Consider the following 19332-nt stretch of genomic DNA (forward strand, 5'->3'; position numbering starts at 1 on the left):
CACCGATAATAAGCCAAGATTTTCTGCTCATGTGATTCATAAAGATCTAAAGCTGAGGCAGTGTTTAGTCCTGTTTCGTTCCTTAGAGCCCACTCCCAATTATGTTCCCAGTTATGTCTATGATTACAGGTATCACACCATAAACAAAAAAGTGACAACTGATCCACCCAAAAGGTCTCATCACAACCTCCACAACACAGTGCACCCAAGCAGCACAATGTGGGCTGTGACATTCAAGGCAGTTCTCTTTTGCCGGTCCTTTTATATGGAAAGATGATAATGATTCAATAATGTCAATCAGTTCCCTGGTCGTCCGGCAACAGCGTTTTATCCCAAAGGGTTAAAACTACTCTCAGCTGAGCCACAATGTCCGGCCTTATCAGGCATTGCACGGTAGGTGGTAATTGGACTAAGAAAAGAAAGCTGTTAGCTGTTTTCATGTATGTGAACCTGGAGAGGAGGTGAATGGCAAGTCTGAAAACGATCCTTTCTGTCCTTGAGATTTTCACATCCACCTCTTCCCTGGGTTTCTCAAAAATGTTCAAAATCAGCTTTATAGTCTGTAATCCTTTAGTCATTTGGCTGAAATGGCATCAGCTGGGCGATTCTCAGTCCTTTGTTGATTTGGAGTGGTGAGAAAGTAGTATGCACTTGAAGCACTTAAAATACTTAACTTAGCAGACTTATTTTCAAATTAATAGAACTTAACTGGCTTCAAAATTCTATGGGCTAACTGTGCTACACTCTTTGCAACATAAGAATAGGCAATTCTAATAACTAAATAGTATTTTCAGCTAGCAAGGTTTCTCTGATGTTCACAACAACACTTTGAACACAAGTCATAAAACAAACACCTATCGTAAAAGCATAAATCTATCTAACATCACTTAAACTTAATAGCACTTATACTTAAAATACTTAAACTTAAAATATTTAAACTTAATAGAACTTAACATTACTTAAACTTATCTTTACTTAAACTTAATAGAATTTTAAATCAACAGAACTTACATGTAAAATCTCTTAATTCTAACAAAACTTAACTATAACAAAATTTAACTGATTTTAGAATTATTTGTAAATAATGTAAGATCAAACTTAACAGAATCTAACTTATCTTAAACCTAATATGATTTAACCTTAACAGACCTCGAACTTAACAGAAAATAAACTTAACAAACTTAACCTTAATAGTATTTAGCATTTAATTTAACTTAAACTACTTAATAACAGATAAAACTTACTATAGACATAAAATATAGCATTTACTATAACTTACTTACAGGCCTGATTCTAAAATATTAAGCTAAAATAACTTTGTTCACGTGTTTGCTATAGCATTTCTATATCAAAAAGTACACTCACAACATCTCACTCATACAATCAGTCTAACATTTCTTAACATTTTTAAACTTTTCAAAATATAATTCTAGAGTCTGATGTTCCACTGACTGAGCCATCTGGGCTTCTGATGTTAAAGTCTCTGCCAATACAGGTGATTTCAAGACAGCATAACCAATGCCGAGCCAAACCGGACGAAATTTGACCCATGCATACAGTTCGCTGATTCCTGTTTCAGTCTCTGCCAGGAAGAACTAAAGTGCCTTTAACTTTCTTTGTTTACCATCACTTGTTTCTTAATTTCAACAGGGATCTTTTCCTTTTGTTGACAAAAGTTACATCCATTAGGCTGTTAGGTCTTAAACTGAAGCTTTTGCCGGCTGTAGGGGGGGGGAGAAACGCTCCCGCTGCAAAAAGCGCTCCAGTCCCGCGGCGCGTGTGTCGGAGCGGGCGAAACCCCCCCCCTGCGCTGGGCTCTTTGTTTACTCGCCGGCAGGCTGACTCCGCTGCAGGCACCGCTGCACCCGTGGCTCCCCCCGCGGCGGCTTCGCTCTCCCCCCGCGGTGGCTTCGCTCTCTCCCGGGGCAGCGCGCCTCGGCTCCTGCGGCGGCGGCTCCGCTCTCCCCGCCGCTGCAGCGCAGCATTTTAGGCGGTCGCTCGCCGCGGCTGCTCCCCAAGGCGGAGCGCCCGTGCCGAGTTCGGAGTAGCACAGACTCGGAAGCGCCACGAGCTGCGGCCGCTCTCTTGCACTCAGAGAGATAGTAAAATAGTGCACCATATATCACTCGCCATGGCCTGCTTAGCTTCTTGGCAGATTTACCACTCTCTAAAGCGGCCTCTGACAATAAATCACCGAATTCACGCAATTCCGTTAACTCGTAAACTGTGTGGGGATTCACAAAGATTCCCCGTTCCAGACCATAAGCCAAAAGACCTTGCAATTCCTTCTGTAAGTCTATTCCCTTAATTTGCCTTTTTTGCAAAAACATAATAAAAAGTTCATATGCGGCTTGTCTTTCCATACCTCTTTTTAAGTGCGCACTTTCACCTAGCAGCGTTTTCCCAGACTATGCCGCACGTGTCAGCTGGTCCCATCTAATATGGTCGCCAGGGCACGGCGCGTATCGGTGGTTTTCTTTTTTCCTCCGCTTTAATTTCGCGCTTATTGCCGCTCCCGCTGCTTCGGAGCCTGAACCAGTCCTCACTTATCCTTTGGTGTTCGCAATCCCCGTGGTGGCCGCGATCGTCGTGGTGTCCGCTATCACGTCCGGGTGTCACCAATTTGTTGAAGTGAGGGGGAGAACGACCATTGTGCATCGAACTCCAAATTTATTGATCGATCAGTCACTTTAAATAACAGTGTTAATTAACTTCATGCATATTCCAAAATCCAGGTTTACGATAGGCTAACAGAGAAAACTCTAACCACTCCTTTTGTTTTACAATACCGTTGATTGTTTACATCAAACAAAATCGGTGTTCTCACTGTGATACGAACGGTTCTCAAAACTTCCATAACTGTTCCCAGGGTGCCATCTTTTCCCAGAGAGGATGTTACCTTTGTTATGGGAAGACTGCCTGAGAACTTTATTGTTTATACAAGGATGCCTGAGAGAGACTAATTGTTTATAGAAGTCAGGCTGGAAACTGCTTCACAGCTACCTGTTACTTTTCTCTCAGTTGCATGGCTTCATGGCCTTTTTCTTTAAGCCATGCTTGAACTAAACTCCCGACATTAATGTACATTGTGCACCAGTGTCAACCAAAGCTTTGTATTCTTGTGGTTCAGATGTGCCAGGCCAACGAATCCACACAGTCCAAAAAACACGGTTTTCCCCAGCCTCTACCTGGCTAGAGGCAGGGCCCCTCTAAGCCAGGTTATCCTTCTTTCCCTGGGCATATGTCTTGGAGGTTCCTTCAAGGGGATCAAAAATATTGTCATTATCATCATATGTGACAGTTTGGTTACTGGCCACTGGAGCAGCTTCCCGTTTGGAACTTCCTCTCTGAGTCTTCAGTTCACGCACCCATTGTGCCAGAGCAGTGGTAGGTTTTCTATGCCATCTCCCCATGTCTTGTCCACAATCACGCAGGTAGAACCACAGCTCAGCTTCTGGGATGTACCTTCTCTCGCTATCTGGGAAACGTCTGCGTTGGGTACCAGAACCTCTGATCTGTACTGCTGAGATTTGGAGAAAGCTCTCTTTAATCTCCTCCCTCAGTTTCTTTTGACCCTCCTCTATCTTGTCCTCTAATTTTTGCAGACGTGTTTCCACGGCTGCGATTCTGGCATGTGTTGGGCCATGCACAGCGTCTGCATATGCTCGGATCTTCTTTGCCATATCCAGCACAGTCTCCTCACCATCATCCTGCTTCATTATTGCTAAAGCAGAAGCGTATTCTCGTGGCCCAAGTCGTACAAGTTTTCTCCACATCAACGATGTGCATGGTACCAAGTCTGGATTTACAGTGTTTCCATCATCTGAGAAGACAATCTCGGCCACTGCCATTTCCCTCAAGCGTCGAATCTCTTGTTCTATGGTTTTCCACTGGGTTTGCTGCATATAGAGATCATCTGCGCACAGGTATCTTTCTGCTACACTTCTTAGGACCCATTCCCAGAGGCTGTGAGAGTTAGCCCCGCTCATCATTCCTTGGTCTATGACAGGATCCTGTGACAGGGATCCCAAATGCCTGGCTTCAGTGTCGTCCAGAATTGTAGCCTCGCCTGCAGCATCCCAGAGACGGACCAGTCAACTAATTATGGATTCATCAGGTCGTCGGGTGTAATCCTTCCTTAGGCCACAAAGGTCCTTCAGGGAATAAGACTCAATATTTGTGTCTGATCTTGCACCTGCTGCTTTGACTCCTGATTTTATGTCAGGAGGCATTGAGGTTCCTTCTCCTGTATCACCATCACCATCATCATCATCATCATCCACTGGTCGATCAGTTTTTTCCATGCATTTCCCACTTCTAGTACCGGTAGCAACAGCCATGGGTTTAGATGCTGGCTTAGGCTCATTATCTGGTTTGGCTGCTGGCTTTGAGCCTGGGCTGTTGGCTACAGCTTGAGTGACTGGGATAGCTGATTTATCTCCCTGCCCCCCTGCCTCTGTCTGCTGCCCTACACTATCTAACAAAGTGTGATAAGCATAGGCCAGGGCCCAGCTTATTGCAATTAGCCTTATCTCCTTAGAATTGTCATGGCACTTCTCTTTTAGGTATTTCCCCACTTCTGCTGTGTTCTGAATTTGTTCCTGTGGAAAATCCCAGTCTACAGGATCAGAAAATTCCTTCAGGGTTTGGCCTATATTTTCCCATTGTCCACACTACTCAGGATTTTTCACGCCTGCATCTGCTTCTGGGTCAGGGGTCTCACCAGCTCCTCTGGATATCTCAGCCCTCATTCTAGAGAAGCTGCAGACCATATAGAGGAAGCTTACCAGATTAAATACCAGAAAGATGGTCTCTTTAGCATTCAGCGGAAACTGAACATTCTCAAGAAGTGACATAACCAATCCAAAGGAGAAGAGGGAAAGGGAAGGCTGGGAAGTCTCATTCTTGGCTCCTCCTCCAACAGACTGAGTGTAATTACTAATAAATTCCCAAAACGTACTACTGGAATTGGGATACAGGATAGGATGAAGAAACCATAAACCATACATATCATAAACAGAGGCCAGTATCTTTGTAAACGCTTTATAAATCATTATCACCAAGGCCAGCACAACAGCTATTCCAATCCGTACCCCTCTACCGTAAAAATTACTTGTTAAGGACAATAATCCTAATGACCAGAAAGGTACTGAAACCGCAAACAGGTCTAGAGCCCAGAGCCACACAGAGGCTTTCACAACTAGAGACATCAGGGGTCCAAGCAGCATGGCTACTAACTGCTTTAACAACAACAAACACACAATTAATAGAGCTTTTTTCCACCTTTTCCAGCCCCACATTGGGCACCAATTCATGTATTTGTCCAGGTTTAGAGCAAATTTGGGGAAGAATTCCCCCAAAGGAGCTCCGGTGGGAAAAGCAGATCCAATCGTCCCCTCCCTCCCAACTGGTCCGGGAGGGAAAAAAAAAATGCCTCCTTGGAGAAAGGTGGAAAAAACCTGTTTATTAAACAATAAAACCAAAACAATATCAAAGTATGAGACCCCTTGCCACTCTAAAAGAGATGACAAACTGAGAAAACCCCGGGTTCAAGCAGCAGCTTGCTCAATCTCTGGTCAGTCCCTCCAGTGCTGGAATTGTCGCAGGCCAGGCCTGCCCCGGTGGGCCACAATTGCAGCTGCCGGTGCTCTCCTGGGTGTTCAGTCCAGAGCAGTTCCAAGAGGTCCAAAGAAAATGGAAAAAAAACAGTCCAGGGAACTTCTTTGCCTCAGCTAGCTAAAAACTAACTAAAAAGCAAAAGAAGAGCTCTCTGTCCCGCTGTCTGTCCGCAGACAACACAGTCAGGAGCAGGAATGTGGAGGAGTGAGTGCAGTGTCTGAAAACAAGCTGCGCACTTCTTCTCTCCCCCCCTTCACTCTCTGGAACACTCTTAAAGGTACAAAACTTATTATTCAACATAAACAGAATGAGACGATTGGGGATAAAAGCATCATATAGTCAACCCAGGACACACAGTCTACTTCAAAGAGGGTCACAACATGCAGTTTATTAATAAAATGCTGTGGTATATAATACCACCATGTGTTAATTCATGATATATATAGTGGTTATTTGAATTATTTTGAAGTGATTTCAGTGTGGAATTTTATTTTTTATCCAGGAGAAACAGCCAGACTCTTTTGCTATTTGGAATAGTCTTCTTTTAGGCAATGGATTTAGCTTCAGGTAGGAATGCTTCCCAGTATTTTATTAGCTTGTAGAGAAGGAAAAAAAAGCTACCTTACTTTAAGTATTCAATGCTGGAAAAACCCACTCATACTCTTCCTCTTGTAATGACCTTGTCTTCACTAGACAAAGTAAGAACACAGATGCTTATCCATTTTCCATTCATTAATCATCCATTCATATTATTATATTATGCAAGAAAAACACTAGTAATAAACACACAAATCTGCTTGTGCAATCAGAGTTATTCTTACCCAGTGAGTACAGAATATAGCTGTACAGAATTTGTTTGCAGTGTGAGTTTGCCATTCTTCCCTCTTTGGGGTTTCTTTAATTATTTTAATTTTTAAAATCAAAGCTGGAGTGCTATATTCCCACATTGGAGAAAAAAAAGGAAATTAGTTTGGGAACCAGGCCTACTTCTGAGTCACCAAAGGCTGTTTTATTGCTGTACAACATTCAGAACTTTTTTTTCTTTAAGCAGATAAACATTTGAATATTCAAGTCTCTTCAGTAAGCCTAAGCATGTATTTTACTCCAATCTACAAGTAAAAGTATTATTTGAATAGACCCTCCACTCCCTTCCCATCTCCCTGAATTAGGGCTCTGCAAGTAAGAACAGTAATAGCCAGGAAATAGCAATCACTATGTCCTTCTGCAACAGATTACAGACTAGAGTTAGTTCTTCATGTTTTAGAAAATGCTGTACTTAAAGCTTGCCTTTTATAACTAACCTAATATGGAACATATTAACTTGTTCAAAAAGTTTTAAATTTCTTACCTGCTGTTGTGTTTGCACTAATGATTCTAGGTACTTGATAATACCAGTTTTAAAGTCTTTCAATCGTTCCCTCTGTTTATCAAGTAAATAATTATGGCAGATTAACCTCTTAACCAAGTTTCCTTGGAACATCAATATTATCTAAAGCAAAACTATAATTTTTTTTGACAAAATTATACGTGCCTCAAATCTTTTCCTCACGAATGGTTTTGGAGATCTGTTAAAAATCATTTTCCCCTTGCTGAACTTTTGTCTCCCACTGGGAAAGGAAAAACATACAGAAATAAGACAGCATTCAATGTTAAGTCTATCACTATCTGAACTTTATTTTTAGTATATTAGGTATAGTTATTCAAGATTTGAAAAGCACCTATTTGTTTTTTACATACTTAAGGGAAAGTCTCAGTACAGTAATTTCAAAACAACAATTTATAGAGAAGAATACCATCAGATCAGTTAAAACAATTATATCTAGGGCAATATTATCTTCATACCAAATATAAAAATATCTTAATATTGTTATCAGCAATATTAAGAAACAAGAAGTTAAAAAATTCTTTAATGAAAAGAAAGGATCTCTATTAGCTATTCCCTTTACAAGAACTGCTAGGAAAGGAATCTAAACCTTTAAGCTTTCTTATCTGTTCAATCAAATGTGAAAAAGTCTCAAAAAATAGTTTTCTGTACTTTCCTATTTACATAAGAGATTATTAAATCTTCATCCCCACCTATGGTCAAGTAAATGTTTTTTTTGCCACATTTCTCCTGCAGATGACAAGCTAACAGGGATGTGTTTATTGGTCAGAATGTATGTTGTTTAGGCAAGACAAAACACAAGCTCTCTTGCTCAGTGGGAATTGTTTAAGAGACAGCAGGAATTTAAAAAAAAGAAAAAAAAAGAAAGAAATGCAGGTAAGAGCACAGAAGGAAAATTCAGAGGAAGTGAAGTTGGTTGTAGGGTTTTGCCATACTGGTAACAAGGCATTAATATCAATACTACAAAACACTTGGTCATGTTTATCCTTATTTTATGTCAAAAGACATTCAGCTACACAATTAAGAAAGCATCACCAGCTGTATTATCTTATTGCTAGACCTTCCTTTGCTCCTGCTTTTCTGTAACTGTTATATTGCTAAATTTACACCATCTGTGTTAGTATATTATGAAAAAAGCTATCATCCTGACACTTCAGACATATACATGCTAACAGAAATTATAAAAATGCAGCTGTATCTGTTAATCTCAATATACTAACTGAATTATGGGAGCTAATAGATCTGGTAACAGCTATCTTCCTCTGAAAAAATGCAGCCAAGAATCAACATGCACCAATAAAATGTATTCCTGCTAGCAATCTAGTGGTGCTATTTAATCACCAGAGCATTTTGTGGTGCAGTGTTATCTTACTGTTGTGATATGTAATGAACATCTATTCAAATAAATATCTTGAGATATTTATGTATTTAGTCTGTATTTATTCAAAATTCTCTTAATGTCTTTCCAGATGTACTCTTATGGAGCTATGCAATAAGTCATAACAGGATGTGCTTCAAGGAAACATTAATATGTACACAGCCTAGAGAGTTAGCTAATAACTAAAACTATATAAAATTCAGTCTAGGAAAGAGAGATTAGGACTGCTTTGAAATAACTTGTTCCTTCGTATTACAGCATCTTTAGAGGTGCCCAAGACTTCAGTGATTTTGCCATCTTACAGTTTCTGACAAGGAAAAATCACCCTCTTGTTTATATCCTGTTTTGAGGACTACTCTTTTACCTTTTATCTGAACAAAGGAACTGAGTCACATATGAAGCTCAAGCTGGATAGGCTTCCACTTTTCAATATCTCTGTCAAAAGGACTACTATTAAAGAATTCAGCAACTCTGAATATATTTCAGTGGAAGCAATAATTTTCTGCCAGCATACTCAAATTTCAAGTTTACTTAACAAGCTTCTCTAAGCACACAATAAAGTAGAAAAAAAATCCTTCAAGAACAAAATCATTATTATTTTTATATTAAGGATGAGAAAGGGTCATTTAGTATTTCCTACTGCTCCAAACAGTCAGGAATCAGTTTTGCCAATGAGTTCCAGCTCACTTCTGCATGATGGATGGATGACATCAAGAGAGCCAACCAGTAAGAATGTGATCACAAAAAAGTGACTTTTTTTTTCTCCTAGTGAACAAGGTCCTTTTTAAAGAAAATAAGAAAGCCATGTTAATGAGAAACTTCAACACTGTATGTAAAATATATTGAAGTGCATAAAGAACAAAGCAACTTGAGTTAGTGACAAATGAGGCAACCAAACAAAGTACATAAGAGATTGAAATCTGCAATTATGTTCTCCATTATTTAATGAGAAAATAGTGGTTCATGACTAGAATACAATAATGTTAAATAATTAAGCTGTCTTACCTCTTCAATTTCCTTAGTGAAGCATGTTTAAAAAAATGTATACTCTCTGAAATTTCTGCATTTTTGATTTTTACTGAAATGATATGTATATGTTTTAAAAATTAAATATAAATGTAAGCAAAACATGAGAACAGTTCTCCTTTAGTCCTTTTAGCTAGATTTTAGCTTTAGAAACCAAGAAATGTTCTTCTGACTATCCAAGTCATCTGTAACAGTTAAAAGCATTTTTAAACTTGTTCATGTTCTCCTCTTCCCATCTCCCTGACTTTTTAGAGACTGTATTTGACTGCCTTAACTATCTCAGAATGGGTAACAATAATATCCATCTCATATTTTAAATAAACTCCATTTAAATATGTCAGTAAATATGGAAATCGCTAATACGCAATTTGTAAAAAAAAAATTGTATTAAATGGGACAGTAAAGGGGAATGAATTAATTAAAAAAGTCTGGCTGACAGAATAATATTTATACTTGACAACATTACCTCTTTTATATCATCTTTAGCTTGCTGCAGTTTATCAGATCTGTTGGCAAGTTGGAGCTTTGCTTCAGTTTCACCTTTTTTTGTAAAGTGACCTGAGCTTCTTGCCATTTCTGCCAGGATTTCATCTGATGATCAAACACCTCCTGTAAGTATGGGCACTTATTAAGCAATTGCAGCTGTTAAAGCTGTCTAAATTCCTGTTAGAAAAAGTTATTTCTGGATAAAACTGGAACAAGTGTACTCAAAAGAAACTTCACTGTGTCTTAGATTTAATTTGACATCATCCTTGCACAGCTAAATACCATCTAAAAATAACAGAGGGCGTTCAAGAAGCCTCTTTAGAGCAAACACCTTGATGCTTTAATTTTTTTTTCCTTGTTCCATCACAATACTACCAAAGCAACCACTGTAAAATGCTATAATACCCAAATGCTTATATAAATACAGATTCTAGCAAACCTTTTCATTCACTATATGCATAATTGGCAGTACATTTTTGTTAACAATGGATGGAAGCAGAAGAATCAAAGTATAATTTTTTTTATATATTATGTGTATTTGATAGACTATAACTATATACATAATGCAAGTGAATGCTTATAAAATTTAAAAATATTTTCCCGACAGTTTGACACTTTCAAAGTTATTTCTGGATAAAATTCTAAGACATCACTGGCTTGACACTTGGCTTGCTGGCTGCCAGACTCTCACCCACAGCTGCTTTCTCATTCCCTCTCCTCAACAGGGCAGGGGGAGAAAAAGAGATGAAAAGAAGCTCACAAGTCAGTACAAAGACAGGGAGATCACTTACCAATTACCATCACAGGCAAAACTGATTTAACTTGGGAAAGATTATTTTATTGACAATTAAAACCAGAATAGAATGATGAGAATCAAAGGCAAAAACTAAAACACCTCTCCCCTCCCTCCTTCTTCCCAAGCTCAACTTCACTCCTTCATTCCCAACTCATCTACCTCCCCCTGCCTGAGCAGCACAGGAAGGATAAAGAGGTGCAGTCAGTTCACAACAGTTCCTCTCTGACACTTCTTCCTCCTCACACTTTCCCCCTGTTCCAGTATGAGTCCTTCCCCCAGGCTGCAGTCCTGCAAGGACTGCTCCTGCGTGGGCTCCTCTCCACAGGCCACAGATTCTGTCAGGAGCCTACTCCCATGTGGGTTTTCTAGGACTGAAGCTTTCTTCAGGGCATATCCACTTGCTCAGGAGTGGTCCTCTCCACAGGCTGCTGGGAAACACCTGCAAGCACCTCCTTCCTCTCCTTCTTTGACCTTGGTGTGTGCAGGATTGTTTCTTACACTTCCTTCTCACACACACACACTGCTAAACAGTAATTTGACCTTTATTAAATATGTTTTCACAAAGGTACCACCAGCTTTGCTGGTTTGCTTTATTTTGACCCATGGTGGGTCCATTGAGGAGCTGTCTGGAACCAGCTGTGCCTGATGTCTTCTCACAGAGGTCACCCCTGAAGTCATCTGCTACCAAAACCTTGCCACATAAACCCAATGCAACCCCTCTCCATGTCAAAATCTAATTGTACTGTACACCAAAATTGAATACTCTTTAATGAGATGTAAATTGTCAAGCAATATTTGTTGCTTCTTTACTGAAGCTATTGGTTATATAATATAGCCAAATTATGTTCTTGAAAACATTTTATGAGCATAGTGTAAAAATCAGTTACTTGAAAGAAACATGTACAGCATGCTAACTAGTATGATATTAACATTAATCAAATTAGAAGATAGTCACCATTTAGATTTTGTCTGGATCTTATTAATCCATGCCCATTTTTTGTTACAACAATTTTTAACATGGGAATAACTGATCATGGATTAATTCATTTTACTTGATTGGAATTTCAAACAAAAACTCAGGAAGTCTTAACTGCATAATGAAGTGTGCAAATGCATACAAATGTTCATAGAATCATAGAATGGTTTGGGTTGGAAGGCACCTTAAAGATCATCTAGTTCCAACCCCTCTGCCATGGGCAGAGACACCTTCCATTAGATCAGGTTGCTCAAAGCCCCATCCAACCTGGTTATTTACCTTAAATATACAAACTGCAAAATGTGATAATAAACACAAAAATTATACATTTTTCCTAGCAGCAGTTAGTTTTACTGCAGTAATAAGATGAATGTAGTCACAAAGTAGTTCTGAGAAGACCTAAAAATCAGCAAAAATTTGTTCTTGGTGCAACTCATCTATCTTCTCCTCAACCTCTGCAAGCTGAGACAAAGCTCTAGATAGAGCAGTGTGGTCCTCAGAATTACCTAACATGACAGCACTTTCAGCAAAGGCAGCTGTGTTGGCTGAAAGCTCTGAAATACAGGAGTGACATCCAATAAAATGAAGTTAATTTATTATGTTACTCTTCAAGATAGATCAGTCAACCAAGCAGACCTCTGTCCTACAGGAAATGTAAGTTTATCAACTGAAAAATATAAATTATATTTCCCAAAGCTCATGATAAAATACTCAAGGACATAACAATGAAAAACCATTTAGGAGAATATAGTGAACACAAAACTCTCCAAAACCAGTAAATGATTTGCTGAGCCTGTTATGTGATACCTATTGTGTTTTGCAAAACACATAGAAGAAACTGTCACTTCAGTATTATCCAATTGCAAAGTTCAGAAAAAGTTCAAACCCACATGATTTGCAGAAACAAACAAACTCCACAACTTTTCTGAAAGTTGTAAAGCCGATATGTGTCCGGTCCGGCTGTTTGTCTCTGCCCGGACATGCGTAGGATGGCCTTGGGACAGCCCGTGCTTCAAAGGACGAGTTTGGACTCTTCAGATTTTCAGTCTTCGGATTGTTTATTATTTCTTAGCTACAGAATTTTCTTTCTGCCCGACAGAGGTCTGACCAGCAAGGCAGCCAAGGGCACTCTGACCTCCTACTGGGCGGTCGTCTCTTTTTATACTAAAAACTACGTGCATCATATTTACCTTTATTTCCCAATACCTTTCACCCATATTAGCAAGTGCTCCTTCACCATGGACCAATCCCAAAGTGCCAACATCACCACTGAAAATGGATGACAAGAAGAAGAAAGAAGAAGGACAAGACACGCCCTGATCCCTCCATCTTGTCTCCATAACCCCCCTGTACCAAAACCCTAAGATCTATATTTCACCCTGTAAATACATCATTCTTACACCATTCATTCCCAAGTGACTCTCACGTCCTCAAACAGGTGGCACATCCCTCGAAGGGTCAAAGTCAAGCCACCAGGCACTTTTGGCAACATTCCAGGATCTCCGAGCCCTTCAAGGGTTCTCTCGGTAACTCTGGATATCCGGAGTGATGTGCTGAGTTCCCACAGGTATGTTTATTACAGAGCTGGACGCATGTGGGAATCGTTCCCCTAAAATTACATGCGTACCCCTGGGAACTCTAGATTTCCTTTTATCTCCCTCTCAAATACATATGCATGCAATTTCACAATAGGTTCATACATATTCATTCCATTGATTTCGTGTGACACATGCCACTAATTCTTCTTTATCAGAAAGAACTCCTGGGTCAGGTTGCCCTGCTCTGTCTGCCTCCCCCTTCCCCCTTATCTCGTCTTTCAGCTGAAGCAGTCTTTCTAAGCACAGGCCCTTCGCGAGAACAGGCAGTCAGGCTAAACAGCAAGCTACAGACTTAAACATGTACATTTTACTTAAATTAAAATTAATTTCTACTCTGGAAAATTTCAACTCTGCCTCACACAAACCAAAAGTCAAGTCTCCCATACAGCAAATTCAAGACAATCTGAACTGGTCTGTAGTGAAGTTGTTCCATGCAGCTGGGGAAGGGGGAAAGAAGAGGAAGAAAATTATTCAATGGCAACATCAACACCAGAGTAGAATTTGCTTCCATTATACTGCTCCACTGACTGAAGTATACTTAACAAGACTGTTTATACTGTAATATATTGCCATGTTTAGATATGCCTTTAAAAAAAGGCATGTGACTTTGTGCCTGGCATCCATAAAGCTGATGTTTTGAGCTTATTCATTAACAAACTCTTAGGGAACTGTGTTATCAAACCTCAAGTTGTGTACAATGCCAACTCCTCTGAAGAACCTTTGAACAAAATCTCATTGCAATCCAATTTAGTTAATAATTAAAAGCATAGGTTTGTTTATAACTGCCACTTTTACTGAATCATCAGAACATCATATCTGTAGAAATGTCTTCAGATATTTAAAACTATCACAATTTAAATGCCACTCAAAAAAAAAAGCATTACTTGAAATCTAAGATAAGGTGTCAAATCAGCAGTAATGAGACACATTCCCATTTTCATTACTTCTTAAAATACTTTTTAACCTTGAGGACATCTGATATCAGAGACATCTGCCTCTACAGAGAATAATTCCTGGTAGAGGTATGAGAAAGCAACTGAAGACACAGAATCACAGAATGGGTAAGGTTGGAAAAGACCACAGTGTGTCATCTGGTCCAACCTCCCTGTTCAAGCAGGGTCATTCTAGAGCATATTGCACAGAATTGCATCCAGATGGTTCTTGAATATCTGCAGTGAGGGAGACTCCACAACTTCTTGGGACAATCATTTGCAGTGCCCCATCACCTGCACAGTAACGAAGTTCTTTTTCATATTCAGGTGGAACTTCCTGTCCATCAGTTTCTGCTCTCCAACTCTTGTCCTGTTGTTTGACATCACCGAGAAGAGCCTGGCTCCATCTTCTTGACACCCACCTTTCAGATACTTATAGACATTGATGAGGTGCTCTCTCAGTCATCTCTTCTTGAGGCTGAACTCAGCCTATCGTCATAGGAATCACAGAATCATTTAGGTTACAAAAAATCTCTGAGATCATCTACTCTTATTCCTGACACAGGTGGTGAGTTAGACTAATAGGAGTCATGGCCCACTAGACCTGCTGTTTAGGAACCGAGAAGGGCTCTTGGAAGATGGGGTGGTCAGAGGCTGTCTTGGGCACAGGGACCATGAAATGATAATTTTTAATACTCAATGAAGTAAGGAAGGGGGTCAACAAAACCTTTGCTTTGGACTTCTGGAGGGCAGACTTTGCCCTACTCAGGACACTGGTTAAGAAAGTCCCCTGGGAAAAAGACCTTAAAAGTAAAGGTGTCCAGGAAGTCTGGACATACTTTAATGTTGCAGTGCAAGCTGATCTGTGGTTAGCATTAATCCAGTTATAAATAAGAAATCCAGCCCAGCTCCACGAACCAGACTCTGGGCTGACAGAGGTTCCAACCAATAACAACTCTCCTAAAATGCAAGCATTTGACTGGTTGAGAGTCTGTGAGGCATGGAGATTAGATGAATGGCTGTGTAGCACCGAGAGTTTTTGAATTGCCTATAAAAGGTGGTTGGAAACAATAAACCAGGCTGTTTGGCTGATGAAGCATGGGAGGTCTGTCATGTGTTAAGTCTTAGACATACAAACACCAACACGTCACTTTAAGGAAGAAATCTTGAAGGCACAGGAGCATGCCTATGTGCTGAAAGATGAGCTGTAGGGAAAGAAGATAGGCCTGGCTGAATAGGAAACTTTCTCAGGAATTCAGGTGAAAAAAGAGGGCGTCTCACCTTTGGAAAAAGAAGCAGGCAACTCATGAAGAGTACAAGAATGTCGTTAAGTTGTATAGAAAGAAAATTAGAAAGGCGAAAACTCAACTAGATCTCAATCCGACCACTGCTGTGAAAGATAACAATAAGTGTTTTTACAAATACATAAACAACAAAAAAGGAGACAAGGAAAACCTCCATTCTTTATTGGATGGAGGGGGGGGAATATTGTCACCAAGGGTGAGGTACTTAATGCCTTCTTTGCCTCAGTCCTCAACAGTAAGATGGGTTATCCTCACATCAAACAGCCCCCTGAGCTGGTAGACAGGAAGTGGGATCAGAATAAACCCCCTGCAACCCAGGAGGAAGTAGTTACTGACCTGCTGTGCCACTTAGACACTCACAAGTCTATGGGACCAGATGGGATTCATCCCAGGGTGCTGACAGAGCTGGCAGAAAGAGCTCGCTAAGCGTCTCTCCATCATTTAACATCAGTCCTGGTTAGCTGGGGAGGTCCCAGATGACTGGAAGCTGGCCAATGTGACACCCATGTTGAAGTGAGGGGGAGAACGACCATCCTATAATGCATCGAACTCCGATTTATTGATCGATCAGTCACTTTAAATAACAGTGTTAATTAACTTCATGCATATTCCAAAATCCAGGTTTACGATAGGCTAACAGAGAAAACTCTAACCACTCCTTTTGTTTTACAATACCATTGATTGTTTACACAAAATAAAACCAGTGTTCTCACTGTGATATGAAAGGTTCCCAAAACTTCCACATCTGTTCCCAGGGTGCCATCTTTTCCCAGAGAGGGTGTTTCACTTGTTATGGGAAGACTGCCTGAGAACCTTATTGTTTATACAATGATGCCTGAGAGAGACTAATTGTTTATAGAAGTCAGGCTGGGAACTGCTTTGGAACTACTTCACAGCTACCTGTTACTTTTCTCTCAATTGCATGGCTTCATGGCCTTTTTCTTTAAGCCATGCTTGAACTAAACTCCCGACACACCCACCCACAAGAAGGGCCAGGAGGATCTGGGAAACTGCAGGCCTGTCAGCCTGACTTGGTGCTCAGGAAGGTTATGGAGTGGATCATCTTGAGTGCAATCACATGGCACATACAGGACAACCAGGGGATGCAGCCCAGACAGTATGGGTTTAGGAAAGGCAGGTCCTGCCTGACCAACCTTATCTCCTTTTATGACCAGGTGACCAGCCTGGTGGATGAGGGAAAGGCTGTGGATGTAGTCCATCTGGGTTTCAGTAAAGCCTTTGATACTGTCTCCCATGGCATTTTCCTGGAAAAGAAGGCTGCCCATGGCTTGGACAGGTGCACTCTTCCCTGCGTTATGAACTGGATGGATGTCTGGGCTCAGAGAATGGTGGTGAATGGTGCCGCGTCCAGATCCAACAATGTCTTTATTGATGATCTGAATAGGGGGATGTTCTGGTTTTGCATGGGAGACATTTATGGAAGTGATGCAAAGCTTTTAGCCACTAGAAAATTGTACATTCCTCTGTGAAAAACGCATGTTAAAGATGAAAAAAACCTGGGAACTACCTCTTTCTCTTCCGGCTGGCAAAGAGGTAACATGCCTCGGCCCCCTCTGTTGGCCAGGCTGGGCTGGGCAACGCCTGTCCCTTTTCCCCCAGGGCACCCACGAGCCACCCATCGGCTGCTGGGCAAGGGAGGGAGTGCCAGGCCGAGCTGGGTCGGACCATGGCTGCGATTTCTAACATCTTGCCACTAGTCAGGGGCCAAGCCAAGTCCGCTGGCCCCCAGAAGCAGCCCTGTGCTGGGCCAGTTTGGCCAAGATTTTGCTACCATGGAAGTTTGCCCGCAACCACCATGCAGGGAGAAGGAGAAACAACCTCCCCCAACCCCACCCCTTCCCCCGGCGTGCTGCTGCTGAGTTCTGGCGTGGCTGAGTAGATCCAAGCCACCCCTCCCAGCCACAATTCCCGCTGCAAGCTGCCCAGCTCAGCCATGCTGAGGTGACCATCTGCAGATATTAACTCTTTCAGTGCTTCAATCCTCCCTTGAGTGAGAGAAGAAGGACAATGCAGGCATGTAAAGAAGCAACATGAAGACATCGAGGTCAGTGAAGCAAGAGTCAAGTACCAGATAGGAGGGATGAGGAGATGCCTTGATCTTGGGGCTGAAATCCTCTTGTAAAGCTATGGAGGAAAAGACTTTTTCCCTATAACACATGAAAGTATGGGGAGATGAAAGTGTTCAAATTGTAGGTATTGAGTAAAGGCCTCCATGCTAAGCAAGCAGATGTTAAAGTAGCTGTGATCCTGATTTGCGGAAAGAAAAAAAAAAAACTGCACAAAAACTCCACAACTTTTTAAAAGTTGTAAAGCTGGTATGTTTATTACAGCACTGGACACATGTGGGGATAGCTCCCCATAAAGGACATGCACACCCCTGAGAACTGTTGTTCCTTTTTTATCCCCTTAACTGGTACATATGCATAGAATTCCACAATAGGTTCATACATATTCATTTTACTGGTTTCCAGTTAAACTTGCAGCGAGTTTTTTTATCAGAAAGTACAGAAAGAACTCCTGGGTCATCTTGCCCTATCTCCCGTAGCCTCAGTTTTGGTTTTCATCTGTTTCAAAGTTCAAGGGGTTCCTCTTGTTATAAATGATCAGCGAGAAAGCCAAATTAATAATAATAGTGAAAGATTTTATTTTCACAACCGAAAATGCAGTCCTCGATAGCCACAGTCAAAGAGACAGCATCGAGCCCAGGGGACGGCACTGGGTGAACCTAGATCTGACTTCCATGGCATCGGGCCTCCCTCTGTTCATACATGCCGTCCCTGGCAGGGCTGTTTTATACAGTTTTTTATACCTGAGACAGAGGTGCTCTGATTTCTTTTGTCACCCTGCATATGTATGAAGATTCTTTTTACTGTACAGGGCTGGACAATTGCTGTTTCTTGGGTGGTGGCAGGTGCTGATCATGTCAGGAGAACTCCTGTATTCAGATGTATGTTCTTGACGACTTTGGTTATCTTTAATGATGATATTTATCAAGTGCTGATCATCCTTGGGTGTTCCCAGGTGGTTCCCGGGAGAAGCCCATCTCCGCACCATCCATGTCCTTTTACTTGTTAACGAGGCATTCTTTCCTGCTGCCACAAGGAGTTTCGCAACTTCGGTGTGGTAATCTGTCTCTGGGCTGTCCATGGTCAGAGGCTCATTGGATTTTCGTTACATGCCTAATTTATTTTACAATTTTTATTTTATTTTTACATTTTCTACCCAAGCATGAATTTCTTTACATCACATATTACGCTCTTCTCTCTCTTGCATTTTTCCTTCAGCTAAAGCAGGTTTTTTTCGAACATAGGTTTTTTTGTGAGAAAAGGCAGTCCTGGGAATAAGCAAGCTACAGATTTAGTAACTTAAAACAGCACATTTCACCTAAATCAGAAATGGATTTCCACCCTAGTAAATTTCCCCTCAGTTTCATTGCCCCCTTTCCTAGAAAATAAGTAAATTCTTTTACAGACTGCCCCAGACATGCCAAGGCAAGTGCCATGTGCTCACAATGGTAGAAGCCACCACAGGATGGATGGAAACCTACTCTGTGTCTCATGCTACTGCCCGTAACACCAACCTGGGCCTCGAAAAGCAGGTCCTTTGGAGGCAGGGGGGCAGTGGGATGTAGTCAATCTGCCAGGCCTCCCCATACTTGTACTTGGACCACCGCCCACCATACCACAGGGGCTTCACTCACTTGGCCTGCTTGATGGCGGCACATGTCTCACAGTCATGGATAACCTGCAAAATACTCTCCGTGGCTAAATCCACCCCTCGGTCTCGTGCCCACTTATAGGTGGCATCTCTGC

The 19332-nt window shown here is 41.2% G+C and overlaps 1 pseudogene; it reads right to left on the minus strand.

The window, feature by feature from the left end:
• Window positions 1-6163: 6163 nt before the first annotated feature.
• Window positions 6164-19332, minus strand: part of LOC132086135 (sorting nexin-2-like) — a 194219-nt pseudogene continuing 181050 nt past the window's right edge.

This window comes from Ammospiza nelsoni, chromosome W, assembly GCF_027579445.1.
Source record: "Ammospiza nelsoni isolate bAmmNel1 chromosome W, bAmmNel1.pri, whole genome shotgun sequence".
In the NCBI taxonomy this organism is placed as follows: Eukaryota; Metazoa; Chordata; class Aves; order Passeriformes; family Passerellidae; genus Ammospiza; species Ammospiza nelsoni.